This window comes from Pseudophryne corroboree, chromosome 4 (genome assembly GCF_028390025.1).
Source record: "Pseudophryne corroboree isolate aPseCor3 chromosome 4, aPseCor3.hap2, whole genome shotgun sequence".
NCBI classification, from domain to species: Eukaryota; Metazoa; Chordata; class Amphibia; order Anura; family Myobatrachidae; genus Pseudophryne; species Pseudophryne corroboree.
The window spans coordinates 730,170,690-730,190,180 of record NC_086447.1 but is presented as its reverse complement, the minus strand read 5'-3'; the positions used below and the strand labels follow the sequence as shown (position 1 = coordinate 730,190,180).

Here is a 19,491-nt window from a genome sequence, read left to right as displayed (position 1 = left end):
AAGGAGAAGGAGATGGAGCAACTTATTAAGTGTGCTCTGGGACTTTGAAGAAAAATGGGGTGCCCCGATTGTTTGTTGATACATTTAGGAGGTAATGATTTAGGTACGTGTAAAGGTATAGAGCTTAGTAACGCCATAAAAAAAGGATTTTCAGCTAATCAAGGAGCATTGGCCTTTGGTTAAGGTAGTATGGTCAGAAGTGGTACCGCATAGATTTGGAGGGGCACCCAAGGGGGAGCGGCTTTAGATAAAGTGAGAAGGAAACTCAATGCCACAACCTGTTAAACACCCAGATTTGCGTTACGAGAAGCAAGATTTCTATAGGTTAGATGGAGTGCACTTATCTGAGAGTGGTTTGGAGTTATTTGTCACAGCCTTATTAAAGTGTTTAAAGGAGGTTTGAGGTTTTAGGTTTGTGGTGGCGGTTTTCGTAGTCTAGAGCCTTCGAATTTGGCGGAAAGCAGTGCTATTCGGCGGCTCAATTTAGCGCAGCAGAGCTTGGCTAGCATTTCCCCTTTGAGAAAAGGCGAGTCAGTCACTACCTCAGGGGAGGACCAGGTAACCATCTTATGGAGGGACCAGCACTGTGCTAATTAAGGGGAGATGGTTCTACCCAGGATGGATTGCACAAGGGGTGGAACTCCGCCCCATTTGTTTAAAGATTCAAAAGTTTTAAGCCATGGCCGAGTTGACACTGCTTTTTCGCCACCGGTGAGTAATATTTTCAATTCTGATTCGAATTTAATAAATCTGGCTGTGACCTCCATTTTTCCAATTTATACAGTTGTCTGCGTCATTATTTCTAGGTTTATTGGTTCTAGTTTGTGTAACAATAAAACATATGGGTGACTTAAACAAGTTGGCTCTGTTGCAGTGCTGGATATATTTGCTCCCCAATATGGATGTAAAATGTGTTCACTAAAAAGGCACAATTGCATGTATTTAAGTGGGCACCACTGCAGCAGGATGGTTAGCATTGCTGCCTAACAACAGTGAGGTAATTGGTTGGATTACGACCGGAGCTTTATATGTGGGGAGTTTGAAGTTTCTCCCCATGTACATGCATTCCAGTTTCCTCTCACAATCCAGGAAGACATAGTGGAAGGTTGATTGTTTCCAGAAAATAACACTACCCAGTAACGCTTCTCCAGGAACAAATTGGCGTTAGTGCCAGAATCACTCACAACATCATAGGTGCACACACATGCACAGACAGCCACTTTTTTGTCAAGTGCAGACTGTATAGCTGAAACCCATCAATGTGACAGTACTCCTAAATTGTACCCTTTTTGTTCCACAGAACGAAACCAATTCTTGAACTAGAGTTCCAGCCGAATGAACATAAACCCAGAGTATCCTCAACACGCTGTCCACCTGAAGGTGAATCAAGTCTTTTGGTATTTTAGTGCTGTTTTACTACTTGCTAACTAATGTAGAAGTGTATGATAATCTTACAAAGTGTGCTGCTCAAACTGAACTACTGACAAGTACCATTAATAATATAGGGACGTGGTGGGGACACAGTGCTCAATTTGAGTATAGAGTCCTTTATTGCATGTTTGCTAAAACCCACCAACTCCTGACACTAAATATATAGGCAAGAATATCCTGTGGGCTGACGGAGTATAGAGACTACATATTTATAATAGATAGTAGCTTTAGCAGAAATGTGAGATAAAATGTATCACCACCATTAGTTCACAGAAAGTTTAGCGGATAGATGAAATAGCTTCCCAAATTGTATTGGGCATTCTAAATCTGTAACTGGTTTTATGGGGGTATTGGAAATATTCCAGTTTTATATATATATATATATATATATATATATATATATATATTTTTTATTTATTTTTTTTTTTTTTATTTATTATTATTTAAACCACATGTGGATACTTTTCATCCCGTTCAAAGGTTTTGTCATAATTCTAAACATGAGCGAAAATTATGTCAAATGGAGTTCTGTATCACTATGTATTGAGCTGTCAATTTTACTAAAGAAAAAATGTGGTTAAAAACCCTGTTTTCTGGGTATTTACAGTATTTTCATATGTACTAAGCCCCGTCTGCCCGCTTACCAATGCAGGGGGTAACACCAGGTTTTGCTGGCGTTACCCTACAGAAGTCTATGGGCTTCTTTCAGCATCAACCTGCCTCCGCCACATCCGCCATTCAGCGCCGCTCACACTTGCCCCCCTCACCTGGCGCACTCCTGGATCCCCAAATGCTCCCCTCCCCCCGGATTCCTGTCTCTGTATAGAGGGGATGGGGCAGAATTACATAAATGTATATAGCCTCGCCTCCACCCATGGACGAGGCGGGGCTTAGTGACAGGACAGCCTGCCCGCACACCCATGTATCCTGCAGCGTCTCCTCTCCGGGCTTCTCCTGGAGAGGAGACCATAAAAGTAGTAAAGTATGAATTAATCGCGCATTAATGCAGTGACTGGTGCTATTCAATTACAGCCTGCGGCAGTCTACGATAAGGCTGAATTTAATACATATTTCTGTTGAAGCTTGAGGGAGGCTCGAACAGATGTCTGCAGTAAGTGCCCTTATCACGGGTGCCATGAATGCATTAACCCATAGAGACTTATGCGTTAGCACACATTAACCGCAATTATAAGGCGCAAGGAAAAGGGTTTGTAATTGAATTCTTCTGGGAATAAAAGTCCAAGGCTACCACACATTTCCTTTTGCGGTAAGCTTTCAAACGGACTTGAATCAGACCCTTTGTTATGCTTCCTATCTGTTCCCCACAGGGTTGGACTGGTCCACAGGGGTACCAGGGCAACCACCGGTCGGCCCCACTGCCTGAGTGTCCATTCCTTCCTCTAGGGATCAGGTTCTAGACTGTGCACTTGTATTGTACATGGTAGATATGTTGCATTACACTTCACTAAACTATTGTGTATTTCAAGCCTCTGTGAAGGCTGGCCACACCCCCTTTGTAGGCTGGCCACACCCCTATGTATGGGCCCCTTTAACTGCATCCCCCCCGGGGGGCCTTCATGCCCCAGTCCGACACACTTTCCCCATATACTTTTATATTTATACCATGATATCTAGTGAACAGTGTAGCATTTTTAGGATTCTCTCTTCACTCCAGTGTCCTTACCAGGGACGTGCAGTTGGGGAGGCAGGGGAGGCAGTGCCTCCCCTGTCATAGAGATTAAAATAATACAAAGAAGCTATTTATAACACAGATTCTGTGTTATAGATTTCTGCTTTGTATTTTTCTGTACTATTTCTGCTGAGAAAACACAACCAAGAGTTGATGGGAGGCAGCGAGAGCCGTGCCTCACGCTGATAACAGAAAGCTAGCTAAGGCTGGGGGTGGGCAAGAGGCGGGGCCAAGCTGCAGGCTGGAAAAGCCCATTGAAAAAAGTGAGGCTAAGCAGCACTAGCACATCTGCCTCTCAGTGACAGGGACGTGCCTTCAGCCCACATCAAGGCACGCCCCTGTCTGGGAAGCAGATGTGATTGGGCAGAGCTGAGCTGTGACTGCAGCCAGCTGTCACAGTGTTGATCCTCGGTTCTCATATATATCTTACACATTGTTTCTGCCTGCTATGGTGGGAAGCAGGCCAGCTGTACAGTGCGAGTCCCGAAGTGCAGGAGGAGGCTGGGTGTGTGGCAGCAGCCAGTGTGACAGGAGAGATGAGGGTGCTCACACACTGGACCCTCCTCTGTGTCACACGCAGGGGGGTTTCTGGCATTTTCATGCTGCATTCCACAGCTGTGATTTAAGCCCCACCCACTCAGCATTAGGCTCCGCCCCTTTCACCAAAGACTTGCGGCTTGTGCAGCTCTGTGTCCTGTAGCTGCTGCTCCCTCTGATCTCCACCTCCCCTCCCTCCACTATACAAGACTCCCTGCTGCTGCCAGAGATGAATCTCGTTCATGGATGCTTCAGTTGTCTGACGTCCCCTGCAGCCCGCTGTCTTCCTGGATGCACGTGTACAGTAAGTTTTAATTAGAGTCTATGTTTATATATCTAGTTCCCCATCCAGTATGATGTAAATGTAAAAAATATAGGGGGTCATTCAGACCTGGCCGCAATAGCGGTTCGCAGCGCAGTTTGCTCATGGCACAAATTGCACATGCGCAGCGACTGCACAGTGGCTGCTCAGGTATACACAATGCAGTGTGATTAACAGCGGTGGGCGTTTGGAGCAGCAGCGAGGCGAACGGGGGTGGACTGGGACCATTTTAGGGACGGCTGCGTGACGTCACTCTAGAATTAAATTGCGGACGCATCGGGAGGAGGCCAAACATATGCTGGGCGGCCCTCAGCATGTGCAGAGACGAACGCTGCTGCATGCCCTTGCTGTCTCTCTGTCACTCTCCCTGTCCCTATGTCCCTGCTGTCACTCTCCATGAATTTTGTCTCATTCCATGTGGCATAATGTAAATTTCGGCTCATACCGTGTGCTATAATGTGAATTTCGGCTCATACCGTGTGGTATAATGTGAATTTCGGCTCATTCTGTGTGCTATAATGTGATTTTTGGCTCATTCTGTGTGCTATAATGTGAATTTCGGCTCATACCGTGTGGTATAATGTGAATTTTGGCTCATTCTGTGTGCTATAATGTGAATTTCGGCTCATACCATGTGGTATAATGTGAATTTTGGCTCATTCTTTGTGCTATAATGTGAATTTCGGCTCATACCATGTGGTATAATGTGAATTTCAGCTCATTCTGTGTGCTATAATGTGAATTTCGGCTCATACTGTGTGCTATAATGTTAATTTTGGCTCACACCGTGTGCTACAATATGAATTTCGGCTCATTCTGTGTGCTAAAATGTGAATTTCGGCTCATACCGTGTGCTATAATGTGAATTTCGGCTCATACCATGTGGTATAATGTGAATTTCGGCTCAAACCATGTGGTATCATGTGAATTTCGGCTCATTCTGTGTGCTATAATGTGAATTTCGTCTCATACCGTGTGGTATGAGCTTCCAATAATGGGATTCAGGCCAATGCTTTTATTTAATGCTGGGCAGTGTCTGAGCTGGTACAGCATATGGCTCAGATGCTGTCCATCTCCCCCTGCCCCCATTTGTGCGCACTGCATAGTGTGATGTGATGTTAGAGGTCACCCGCCGCCTGCAGCCCAGACTTGCTGACAGCACTGCCGCCCGAACCTGCTGACAGCACCACCGACCAGACTCGCCGACAGCTGGACCTGAGGAGAGTGAGTATTTCTTATTCCTTTTATTACCCTAGCCAATCCCGGGTATCCCGGGATTGAAAAATATGCCTGGGATTGCCCTCCCTAGGCACAGCCTTTGTATACAGTAGATACTGTTGTACCTTTGTATAATGCCCACATAAACATCGGGTTCATACACTGTACGTTGGTGTAATTCCGACACTGTTATTTGCCAGTGCCTCACCAGCCATTGACCTCACCGCACGTCACTGGTCCTTACTTACAAAATATGGGTAAAACATGAATAATCTAATTGTATTTTAAATAGAGTAGTACAAAAACTGGTGCTTTATTCGAGCCACCAGCCAGGAGAGTTGTAAACGCTCTCAAGGATTCCGCATCTGTGGGTAAATTGATGCAAGGAACAGTCTTCTAATCTGAACTTTATGCACCACGGGCAAAACTAAATAGTAAATAAAGTGGATTTTCAGATATTCCATCCTGCAAATATTCTATTTCCTTGCAAACATCCTGTTCCGTAAAATAACATAAAGCGCTTCTCTGCTAAATGTGTTTGGAAAAGCTGTACTGTAATTTAAAGGATAAATCCACTTTATCTCCTTCAAGACTGGTGATTTATATCTACCTGACCAGACATATGTTCATGGACTTGAGCTGTATCTTTTTTCTTTAGCATCAATACTGTATATCATACCCCTAATCTGCCAAAGTAAATTTTTGATTTTTAGCATCATTAAAGGCTTTTCTTATGGTAGTGACATCATTTTTTGTTACATAGACATCATATAGGAAAAATGAATCATAACATAATAATTATATATCCCATACTATTTATCGTTTTCATATACATAGGGCACTATTAATAAATGGCCCCGAAATGTATTCTTCTAATCCCAATTAGAGACACGAGTACTATGTACACTTTATTCAAGGTTTCAGTGAATTATACAGAAAAACTTTTGTTTTGTTTGACTTACCTTTTGGATTTTGATTTTATATGGCCATATTCAGTAGTTGTCCCTAAAAACTCCTACGGCACATGCGTTATACAGAGTGTATGCACACATAGGAGGCCATGTGTGGATGGAGAAACTGCAGCCATAGGGCTTGTGCAATTTGCAATGGTGCGAGCAATGGTGCATCTTAAGACGCACTATTCAGTACTTCGGCACCTGTGGACGCAGACACGGGGCGTCCCAGTCCTTGCACATTCAGACGCACACATGTACACCAGGGAAGGGCTTAAGGCAGCATTTGCATAAAGTAACAGACAGGCAACCTCCCTGTATTTGGAAAGTTGGACTGTGTAAATGGAACAATATATTATATTACCAAGATGGCTGCCTCACCTTTCGCATGCTCCTGATCATCTCCATAAAACAGCTGAAATTCACCACAACTGACCTATAAATCATCATAAATATCAAAGGACTTACCTTTAACTTGTACTACTCTACGCCAGGGCCGGATTAAGCCCTTGGGGGGTCCGTGGCACCAAAGACAGCAGGGCCCGCCAGTGGACCACCAGCCCCCACAGTTCCCCCCTCCACCCCGCTGCTCACCTCCCGCGGTCACAGGCAACGGGAGCCGCGCTGCAGCAGGGGGAGAAGAGAAGACACCAGGCTGCCGGGGTATGAGGGATCCACGCTGCCGGGGGAGGAGTGCGGCTGTGCATGCGGCTTCCTCCCCCCTCCTCTCGGGCAGCACGGTCGGGGACTGAGTCAAGCAATCTCCAGCCTCTGCCGCCAGCAGCATCTCTCCTGGCAGCAGCGAAGGCTGGAGATTGCTTGACTCAGTCCCAGACCGTGCTGCCCGAGAGGAGGGGGGAGGAAGCCGCATGCACAGCGTGGATCCCTCCTGCCCCGGCAACCTGTAGATCGGTGCAGAGCTTTGGCCGGGGGACCCCTTAAAACAGGGGGGCCCGGGGTACTGACCCCCGGGGCACCCCCTTAATCCGGCTCTGCTCTACGCGGACATCTCATCAAAACCAACGGATTGCATTCCTGCGCTGAGATGCACACTGGATTGAAACCTCTGCAACTCTCCACTGAGAAGTCCTTCAGTTTGGAATCTACTGTGCTCTGCATTGGACATCCCAGACAAGGTACTGTGGAATACAACCTATATTTGACTCCATCCAACCCCTCACTTAGACATCATTCACCTCTGTTCTCTGAGCAAAAAATAACGGACTTCTTGCATTAATCAACTAATATACAGCATATTCAGGCTCTGAATCACTGAAGGGTCACTGCTCACTTCAATTTGCAAAAGCCATTCCAGAGGACACATGTTATCACTACCCCCACAAGAAATCTACTTCAGAGGCCTCTCACACTGAGATCTTTCACACCTACACAACAGGAATTGAATACTAACACCTCTTTCCACAATCCTGCTTTTGACTAAATCAGCAACAGAAAAAAGCAGTTATTTTATTTACAGTATCACTTGTTTCAAATATACCCATTGTATTAAGGAGCAGCAATAGGTTACAGCAACAACGATTATAGCGATTACAATCTAAGATGGCACCGCAGATGGCTGCCTCAGAGCTACGCAGCTCAGCCAAAATACCTGTTTCCCCTTGTTTTCCCCTGCCCTTGTCTACCCCACCGGTGACCAAATACAGCAGGGAAGCCCTCCTAAGTTGGAGCGCTCCGGAGGTGCTTAACACATGTTCGGGCCCGTCGGCGGGCGGATCAGCGGCCCTTGCAGCCCTCGCTGCCCTTGCTGCCCTGTGTGGCAAGGATGCAGACGTCGTGGACACCGAAGTGGATGACCAAGCGGCCGCGCCCCCCCCCCCCCCCCCGCAGCCCAGGTGGCGGTTGGATGGCCAGCCCCGGAAAGAGAATGACGGAGGCCCTCATGTCGGCCCTAGTAGAAGGACCTGGGCTCAGAGGGGAGGCTGTCGCGCAGGCGCCCTAGTGAGGTGGCGGCAGCGAGGGCACCGGTCTGCACTTCCCACGATCCTGCTTTCGAATGTGCGCTCACTGGCAAACAAGTTCGACGAATTGTCCCTCATTCTGGGCAGCGCAGGGTCAGGCATTACAGGGTCGTCCGTCCTCTGCTTTACGGAGACGTGGCTGGACGACCGTATTGCGGACAACCCGATGTCTCTGCCGGGCTTCAGTCTCTTCAGGGCTGATCGCTCCAAGGTTCTCTCAGGAAAAACGAAGGGTGGTGGCATCTGCTTCTACATGAACGACGGATGGTGCACCAATGTCACGATCATAGGCAAATCATGTAGCCCTCACCTGGAGATGCTGAGTATCAACTGCAACCCCTTCTATTCCCCCCGGGAATTTGCCTCAATTGTCCTTGTGGGAGTGTACACCCCCCCCCCCCTCGCCTGCGCGAATGAAGCCCTGCACCACCTGACCGTATGCATATCTGACATAGAACAAAAACACCCAGACTCTCTGCTTATAGTACTGGGTGACTTCAACAGAACTAACCTGAGCAAGGAGCTACCTAAGTACAAACAAAAAGTCACGTGTCCCACTAGAGAAGGGCGCACCCTTGATCACTGCTACACTACCCTCAAGTCTGCCTTCCGGTCTATCCCGCGTGCTGCACTCGGCCTATCTGACCACTGCCTCGTCCCCCTACTCCCTACCTATACACAGAAGCTGAGAGCGGTTAAGCCTGTCATCAAGACTGTTAAGAAATGGACCAATGAGGCCAAGATGAAGCTCCAGGCCTGCTTTGACTGCACGGAATGGGGGGTCTTCGAAGCCTCAGCAACTGACCTGAATGACCTGACAGACACTGTAACATCCTACATCAGCTACTGTGAGGACATGTGTGTACCTACCAAGACTTACCGCATTTACAACAACAACAAGCCCTGGTTCAATGCCCAGCTCAGGCAACTTCGTCGAGCCAAAGAGGAGGCCTATAGCAGCGGTGACAGAGCACTATACAACCATACTAGTAACTCTCTGACTAAAGGAATCAGGCTAGCAAAAAAGCGGTTCTCGGACAAGCTGACAAATGATCTCTCCACCAACGACCCCGTATCTGTATGGAAAGGAATGCAATCCATAACCAACTATAGGAAAACATCGAAGTCCACGACCATGCACCAAGACCTAGCAGACGAACTGAACCACTTTTATTGCAGGTTCACAAAAGAAGTCCCCTGCAACCCTAACAATCACTTCTACGATGCCCCATTCACCGACGGCCAACCCCAGGCACTGCAAGTCGCCCAAGAAGAGGTGGGGGCATTGTTCAAAAGGGCCAAACCGAGGAAAGCTCCGGGTCCTGACCGAGTGTCAACATCTGCCCTAAGAGCATGTGCGGGTGAGCTCGCCCCCATATTCACCAATATCTTCAACAAATCGCTGGAGCTACAGAAAGTCCCTTCCTGCCTCAAAAGGTCTACTATCGTCCCGGTCTCCAAGAAACCCTCCATCACGAACCTGAACGACTACAGGCCGATAGCACTGATGTCTGTGGTCATGAAAATGTTCGAGCGTCTGGTTTTGAATCACCTGAAAACTGTGACTGGACCCGCTGCAGTTTGCCTATCGATCGAATCGGTGTGTCGAGGATGCAGTCAACCTGGGCCTGCACTACATTCTACAGCACCTAGACATTCCCGGTACCTACGCGAGGGTCCTGTTTGTCGATTTCAGCTCGGCCTTCAATACAATCGTCCCCAGCATCCTCCACCCCAAATTACTTCGCCTAGGGGTCCCAGAAGCTACCTGTTCCTGGATAGTAGACTTCCTGACAGATAGGACACAGGTGGTGAAAGCGGGGGAATTCACCACTCAAGCGCGGTCCATTAGTACAGGGGCCCCTCAGGGCTGTGTCCTCTCACCCCTGCTCTTCTCCCTGTACACAAATGACTGTACCTCAGAGGCGCAATCAGTAAAGATCATAAAATTCGCCGATGACACCACCGTCATCGGCCTCATCAAGGACGGGGATGAATCGGCCTATAGACGGGAAGTAGACCGGTTGGCCCAGTGGTGCATCCACAACAACCTTGAGCTCAACCCCCTCAAAACTGTCGAGATGATAGTGGACTTAAGGAAGATGTCATCTAGTGCACCTCCGCTAACGATTGCTGACAGTGTGGTATCGCTAGTGGACTCCTTCAAGTTTCTAGGGTTCACAATCTCCCGGGACCTTAAATGGGGGTCCAATGCTGACGCCACTGTTGGAAAAGCACAGCAGAGGTTGTTCTTCCTCAGGCAACTAAGGAAGTTCATCATCCCACAGAAGCTTCTGCTCCTCTTCTACTCCGCGATTGTGGAGTTGGTACTGTGCTCCTCGATACTCGTATGGTACAGCTCCGCCAGCGAGAGGGACAGATGCAGGCTCCAAAAGGTGGTCAGAACCGCAGAGAAGATCATCGGGGCCGACCTTCCCTCAGTCCAAGACCTGTACCTGTCCAGAGCTAAAAAGCGGGTAATGAAGATAGTAAAAGACCAGCTACACCCCAGCCACACCATGTTTAACTTGCTTCCTTCAGGCAGGCGTTACAGGGCCGTCCCCGCCAGGTCCACCAGAAGCCTCAAAAGTGTCTTTCCCCAAGCGGTCTGCCTGCTGAACTCCTGAACATTGACTGACTAGACGTACATGTAACTAACTTGCGTCCCTACGTTGGTTCCGGCATGAATGGTCGACCATGTTATGGTAGACAGTCATTATGTCGACCACTTTTGGTCGACATGGACAAATGGACGACACGTGAAAATGGTCGACACGTGAAAGGTCGACACATGAAAAGGCCGACAGATATATATATATATACACACTAACCCTATTGTTTGTACCAAGGCTTGTGCATGTGCCACATAAATTCAGGATTTAGTATAGTTCAGAGGTCCTTTATAGGTTTTGCTTCCAGTTGCCCATACAATATATACCACACCGATCCAGGACTGATTGATGGGCTGGTCCCTCCCCTGGGGCATCCCTTTTTTTGGATGCCATTGGGAATCGTACAGATTCTTTCCACTGTCAAAGTCAGAAAAATATCTCTATGCACGTTGCCATATTTGCACCGCACACTGGTCCGCGCTGCGCATGCGTACGCTCTCCCGTGAAGGCGCATACCCGCAATAGCGTGCACCCGCAGGCGCACGGTATGCGTATTTACGGTAGAGTTTATGTAGTCGTAGCGTGCGACTCATTCGTTACATATTTTCACAATTAATGTAGTTTGTAGATCATGATCCCTTTGATAGATTCTGAAAGTTTGGTTAATATAGAATGTCCCTGAGCTGAGGAATCCCTCTCTGTATTGTAGGAAGGGTCTAACAGGAGTCATGCAGCAGTGTTTGGTACCCATCGGAAGAGTATTTAATCAGCAATATTCCGGTGTTGGTTTGGAGCGTATTAATCGCTCGTGCGAATAGTTATGGACATAAGAAGTTTATGTCCATTTCTATTATTTACTCATACTCAGGTATGCGGCGGGAAACCTAGTTTCCCACCCACCTGAGCTGTTTGAAATCGTCACAGCCCACCTGTATGAATCACCCTATGACCTTTTGTTATGATGCGAAGCCGGATTCCTGTGTCCAATGGACGACAAGATTGTAGGGACCATTGGATTGCATTGTGTGTGGGGCATAAATAGGCAGGCCGACCACATCCAGCTCTCACTCTTCAACGGTTCTCATTGCTGAAAATCGGGTGCTGGATGTCCAGGCGCATGCGATCGTTTCCCCTTGTGCGTAAGTTTTCTCTCCGTAATCATTGTCTTACTGTGAGCCAATCTCTCTCTCCGTCTCTCTCTCTCTCTCTCTCTCTCTCTTCCTTCTCTTTCTCTCACATCTCCCCTAGACTAGTATTGAATTGTATTAGATAGTATTGTATTTTGGTTAGGAAGTCTCTGTTATATTGTAGTGTATCATTTGTACTGTTATCCCCTTTTACAAGTATATTAGATATAATACAGTTAATAGGCTTTGGACCCTAAACCAGTATCTGTGTATTTTCTATAGTGTTAAGTGTTCACTTGAGCGTCGGTGACGCTCAAGCAGCTTTGTAGTTAGTCAGGTTACACAAGGTTGCACTTACACCCTGTATCCACATTAAGTTATTCTGTGTATTTCATTGGTATAAGGTTTAAACATAAAGGTATAGCGTTGTGAGCGTCTGCGCCGCTGGTGACCTCCTCGTGGTCTCGAGCGTATGCTACGCCATAGCGAATCATTACTCTAGTCATAACCAATAACGTGTCCTGTGATCACTGGGCCGTGAGCGAACGTGACGCTTGAGCGTCTCGCCTACGGCGGAGCGATCGTTACGCAAATAGCGTACCCTTACGGTACTTCTTAAGCAAACAGCGTACAGTGTTCTTAGACTTCATAAAGGGTTGTTTATACGACAAAGGAATTTAGCATTGTCAATTGGGAACTCGTCCGATCCTTCTCATATCTGCACTAGGTAGATCAGCAGACATTATCCCTCCAGCAAAGGGTGGGAGGTTGTCTCGCAGTGCTGACGGGATAAGCGTCTGCTTCACTTAGATAAAGAGTGCTGAAGGAATCTGGGAACCGGAAGTAAGAACAAAACGCTTGTGTCTTTTAAAAAACTGTTTATTTCTCTTCTATCTTGCGTATACACGCACGCATACATATATATCTGCATTTCTTTTTCAATTTCGTATATCACTATTCCTGTTTGCCAATTTTTATAGTTGATAGAAAGTGCTAAAAGAGATTTGCTGTTATTTCATAGTAGAGGTAATAGTTAAAATATAGACCAACACACGGCTTGTCTGGGAGATAAGGCAGTCAGTGTGGTGTGCGGTAGATGATCAGGGATCATCTACATTGATAAAAATAGAAATTGTGTTACGGTGGATCTTTGTTTTGCGTACACGTGTCACTAACAAAGACTTGCGTACGCAATCCAAAGGCAGACGCACGCAGCGTACATTACGCAACGTAGCGTCTGGTTACGCCCACGTAGCTCGTCACGAAAAGTTGAATTAGCGCAAAGCGATAATTAGCGCAAAGGCGATAGGTAACGCACAGCGGTAAATAACGCAAATCTATTTTTGGAAAAATCTGAAATTTAGTTTAACAGATCCTGCTCCTAATTGGTAACACAGTTGGACTGAAGACAATTTCTGCGCAGAAATAGATATAGAAACAAAGTGTACATGTGTTGAGTGAGTGTGTTTTTATCACATAAGTTTATATAACTTAAAGGTTGAACCAAAAGGAAAGTCGGGTACTCGTCAAGGGACATACGTGTAAGTGACATATACGGTGGCTAGGGAGGCATCCCTGGTTAAATAATATTTGAGCATTAGAGTATAGCGGACCATAAGGTAACAAGACCAGGAGGTCATAAGGTAACAAGACCAGGAGGTCATAAGGTAACAAGACCAGGAGGTCACAAGGTACTAAAAGGTCCGCTATAAAGGTACAAGAGGCACAACGCCTGGGGTGTTGGTGCAGAACCCATATAGGCCATAAGCTCTTGCTGAAGGAATCGCGGCCGGAAACATCGATTCCATTAATCTCTCAGTACATAACAGGTAGTGCTTATGTACTGAACGATTGGACCGCACGTAATTGTGTGCAGTAGTTAGTAATCTGACCTAATACCATTAGAGTAAAGTGGTCACAAACGCTATTTGTACATTCTGATGTGATTTGTGTAATTTTTTATTTTTAAAGGGAAGTTCGCTGGTCACTCAGGAACTATCTAACAACCCCAACTTTACTGGAAAGAGTAAGTGTCCTTCGGGTAACCCTCACATGTTCCAGTAAATAAAGGTTCACAGGGGCCCTGGGTTGGGTACAGCAGCTCTGGTTACAGTGATTGCAGTACTGGCCAACGTGGGCGAGAAGTAAGTGGGGTACTTGATAAACCACCACCGCCGGCCTGCCCAGGACATCTTGGTTTGTTTGTAAGGGTTCGCTGAAAACCTTGATATAAAGATCCAAGGAGGAATAAGCAACACCTGCAGATTATGGGGGCCATTTGTTCAGGTAGGGGGCGATCAACCTCGGTTCGGGTTGATTTAGGGAAACGGCCAGTCGGGTCGGCACGATATGTGATGTGTGAGAAATATGGAAATCACGCTGAAGTTTTATGTGATGAATGGGAGAGAATGACTGTACAAGACAGGGAGAAATTCCCAAGAATAGGTAGCTCCAGTCCAGAAGTGTTACAAAATTTAAGGAGGAGGATATGTCTCATTGAACCAACAAAGAGACGAAGTAAACATTATGATTATTTGCAGTTAGGGCAACAGGAAGGTGAATTACAAAGAGATTCAATTGACTTTTCTGAGAGGAGAGATAATGGCATCGGGGGAGGAGTTGATTGCGGAGAGAAAAGCACAAGGTTGAACAATAAAAACGCTCTTAGCAACTGTAGTATAGATTATAAGAATAAGTGTAATAACTGTAACAATGATTATTGTAATACTGTTGAATGTACAACTATTAACCTGTGCAAGTTGCACCCCATGTCAAACTTCCCTAAGGAATACAAACAAGAAAATGAACCCAGAACGATGTCAGCACCTCTTCCAGCAACCATCACAAAAGCCATCCAGGTGGACGCGACCAAATTGGTAAAGGCAATAATCGAACCCCCTAACGGAGGGTCAGGTGAGGTCGTGTCCACAGGTACGTACAATGTTTCATATCACGCACAAACAAATATACCCCAAAATGTAAGACCAACACAAGATGATGTAACTGAGCTCGATCTGGCCAGGGTGATCTCAGTCCCCAATGGGAAGACTGACGATCAGGGAATCATTCCCGTCAAGGACAGTGCAATGCGCTGTCTCTGGTCCCGGACCGAATTGAGATCAATTATGTCTGAATTTCCTGATCCTAGGAAAAATCTAGCCAAATGTCAAAGGTTTATTAAAGAACTAGGAAACGCCACAGAACCCACCAACAAAGAGTGGCGGACAGTGCTGAGGGCATGTTTGCCCTCCAGGGTTGACCCTGAAAAATTCATTGCTGATTGTAAATTAAACACGGAGGTACCTTGTATGGAGGAACACAATCAGGAATGTATTAGGCAGATTAACCGACAGTTAGGAATATATTTCCCAGCTACTGTCAAGTGGAATGACATTTTCACCATAAGGCAAAACGAAAGGGAAAATGTTTCTAATTATTTCAATCGAGCACTGCAAATAATGGCTAGAAACACTGGGATCGCAGACATCAAGACAAATGCACAACATAAAGGAATAGCGGTTAAGGTATTAATGAATGGTTTAAAAGATGAATTAAAAACAAGGGTACAGACCACCAACCCAAACTGGAGAGATATCTCGGTGACCGCACTAAGAGAGGCCGTCATCAATCATGATCAGAATATCACCAGATACAGAGAGTCACAAAGAGATAAGTTAATGGCAGCAAATATACAGGCCCAAACCACAAGACCACCCCAACAAAAGCCCCACACCCCTGCGAGAAATCCAGATATGGAAGTCTGTTACAATTGTCATAAAAAGGGACATTTTGCAAGAGATTGTAGATCAAGAGAAAGACAACACCATAATCATAAAATCCAAGGAATCAGGGAAGTACAGGGGAAACGATTGATGATGATGAGCATCCGAGCGTTTGAGGAGGCATCAAATCAACCAAAACCTCAGGTCATTGACACGTGGAGGAAGCCCAGGATTTGTTATCATTGTAGAAGAGAAGGGCATTATGCCAACAACTGTAATAACCCACATAAAGTTAGACCCCCTAGACCAAGAAATGAGCAAAATTACAACACACACCATTATAATCAGGGATCACATAGGCAGGAAAGGTGATTATTAGGAATGGAGGCAAGCCTGAGGTAACGGTTAATAAAGTGGGAGGTCATTCACTGGAGACACAGGAATGACCAGGTGAAAAGTTGTAAATGTATTTGTGAAAAATGTTTTTTTTTCTCTCTCTCTCTATCCCCATCTCTGACGAGTAGTGGTAAGAATTCACACATTGCATATCCACTTGGTCCTTGCAGAAGTCTACCAAACCCCAGCATGACCTCCGCCACAATGTATTTCTGGCCAGATGCAGACAGTGGAGTAATGCAGGTGCTGGTGGGGAGGGACTGCTCAAGGAGACCATTAGACACATAGATATGACAGCCTAATAAGTCTGACAATGTTTTCTTAATGTTGACAATGTTTAAAAATGCTTTGTTTCTCTTTTCTTATTGATGGTTATTGTCGAGTTATGTAATGTATATATGCACATGAATTGTTCTCTATCTCTTTTTTTTTTTTTTTTTTTTTTTTTTTTGTTGTCTCTCTCTTCCCACTCATGTTTCCATGGTTTAAAGATGCTATGTCACCCCTCAGTTGGATCAATGGTAATGCCAGATTTTTGCTCCTTACAGAAAGATCGTCGGTTGGGAAGGAACATTGCATCACCAGAATGTTCGTTTGGAAGACTGAGAGACAGCACCTTTGAGAGGACAGCAGAACAAGAAGAACAACAAGACGAGAGAACTTATTATCGTAACAAGTTCTCTCCCCCTCAAACTGTTTCTTATACCCCCTTTACAAATTTCTTCTTTTCTCCTCCTGTAAGATGGACTTGCCCCAAGAGACTGTGATATGGATTTTTCCGTTAACCATGATGTTGACCAGAGCAGTCTGTTTCGGTGATAGTACCAGTGAGGTCGAGAAAGGATCCAGAAAGGTCCTGATGACTGAGACGGAGGTGTAAATTTCCAATAGCAACCCAATCACCAAGCAAAGGCGAGTACCGGGCACGATCTAACAACCATGTTATCTGTAAACATTTTCTTTGAAGGATTGTTAGTTCAAAAAGAAAAAAAACTGTATCTGTAAGCTCTGTGACAATGGTTGAAGATGGATGCATAAAGAAATGCCAATCCGGTTTTAATATCCATATGGACCGGCATCCATTGAGTGACTATCACTCCTTAGTGGGTAACGTATTAAACCAAACAGATTGTTGGGTATGCTCTCAAGTACCTCAGGGTCACAGCAAATCAGGGCTAGTACCATTTCCTTTAACGTTAGGGGAGGTACTTGAGCTAAGTGGTGGGAGACCGGTGGACCGGAGGTTTAACATCTCCAGCCCTCCTAGTTTGAAGCTCCACCAATACCATGTGGATAGGTCCCTCTTATGTTTTAATATCTCCAATCCCCGTAAGCCGGGAAATTGGGAAGTGTCATGGAGCAACCTTACCATGACCTTTTCACACAGAGCAGATAGAATGCCTACAGATACAGAGCTGGTACGCCACATAGCCAGTAGAGGAAAATCTTTCCGGTATCGATATACCTTAGGAAATAGGATTACTAGAGTTGGAGAGGTATCACCAGGATACTGTGCACATATCGTACAAACTGATACGTGCATTAAGCAGATGGAAGAATTAGGGTCAGGAGATTTCACCTGGAAGGTTTGTAACATGGTAATGTCCTTCTCCGTCCCATATGTTCTCCCCGATGATGCATATTTCATATGCGGGAGAAAGGCGTACAAGTGGCTTGCCCCAAACTCTGAAGGATTGTGTTATATTGGAAAAGTAGTGCCTGAAGTGATGACTGTTACACATGACAAAATGAAGGACATACACCGTGGTGCCCAAGCTCCTTATACTCACACTCATTACGAGCACCGAGTTAAAAGACAACTGTCAGAAAGGTTAGAGCATCCGGCCTCTGATCTTATTCATGAATCCACCGGGATTCAGGTTCTGGTAGCGTTAGATTTCACTCGCACCGCTCGAGGAGTGATGAATTATAGATACATTTCCGCACTCGCCAATTTGTTAGATAATATCACTGAAATGTATGATGACACGTTTAGATACACTGGAAGAGAACTTCAAGCCTATAAAACAGAACTAGTTCAGCATAGGATGGTTCTTAATTATCTTACAGCAGTAACAGGCGGATATTGTGTTACATTGGCAACACAGTACGGCATAAAGTGTTGCACGTATATCACAAATAGCACCGAAGATCCGGTAGAGGTCATAGACCAAAAGATGGACGATATTCTGCAATTAAAGTGGGAATTTCGTCGAAAACACAATCTCACCCTTGCTGCTGTAGGTAATGAGCTGACTGGTTGGGTGTCATGGTTGAACCCGCGAAATTGGTTCTCCGGTTTAGGAGACTGGGCTCAAGGAGTCATAATGGATGTTGGAAAGTTTCTACTATGTATCTTGGGTGTTGTTATATCCATTGGATTGATATTTAGATGCGGGCAGGCTTTAATGAGGTGCAAACAAAGTACAAAAGTGATGAGCTTGAGGAGTGAGGAAACCGTAATTAACCTGGATTTGATTTATGACCCAACGATAGAAACCAGGATGTGATGAAAATGCGATTATACGGTCCGTTTCTTTCACCTGTTTTTCTGCTTTTCTCCAAGATACAAAGACCCCCTTGGACGAGGAAGTTGATGAGACGCTATACAGACAACAGACAAGCACCAAAGATGAAGTTTTGACAACCTATGATATGGACACTTGATGAACTTTGCCATGGATCCCCAGTTTCCCTAGTACTTTTAAACTCACGCTAGCCCAACATTTTCTGTAAATCCGATGGCTCTGACAAAGCTATTTGCTCATGCCCAAGGAGCAATACAGCGCAAAGAAGACGACTCTCAACAGATACCGAACACAACTTCAACGACAGATGTACATTTCCCTGACATAGAATATCATTGCATTTTCCATAAGTGTTCTTTATCTTCATCTCTACAACCCTCAGGTAATGACACACATAGGCGATAGGGAATACAGGCACAGATATCAGCAACCACATACCTCCCCCATTCATGTATCATCAACTAAAATGTGCTCCCCCATTTTGTTACAACCACAGCCGAAATGAGCTCGGTAAAGTTTGACAGCCCATCCACAGACCTGTACCACAGGATAAGAAGGAATTCAAATGTATACTTCGCAATACTTCGAAGCTTGATTTACCACACGTACGGCACGACGATACATGACCCTCCAAAACATGGACTCATACACACATGCTTCTGCTTTCTCACTAGGTCATACCCTCTTCACACCTACTCCTCTCTCCTCCCCTACCCAACCATGGAAATGAATTAACCCCTGACATATATTTTTCTCCTTTTGAAATGTTTTAGAAGGTGGCAGTTATTACTGACTGCCAAAGGGTGGACTGTCAAAGTCAGAAAAATATCTCTATGCACGTTGCCATATTTGCACCGCACACTGGTCCGCGCTGCGCATGCGTACGCTCTCCCGTGAAGGCGCATACCCGCAATAGCGTGCACCCGCGGGCGCACGGTATGCGTATTTACGGTAGAGTTTATGTAGTCGTAGCGTG

At 45.7% G+C, this 19,491-nt stretch overlaps 1 long non-coding RNA gene across 1 annotated transcript in view; it reads left to right on the top strand.

Annotated features, from left to right (window-relative positions):
- The window catches only part of LOC134911725 (uncharacterized), a 150,890-nt gene that overhangs the window by 111,715 nt on the left and 19,684 nt on the right, over positions 1 to 19,491 (top strand). The window contains exon 3 of the long non-coding RNA XR_010176799.1: positions 1,301 to 1,380. This is a non-coding gene — a long non-coding RNA (uncharacterized LOC134911725). The remainder of the gene's footprint in view (positions 1 to 1,300; positions 1,381 to 19,491) is intronic.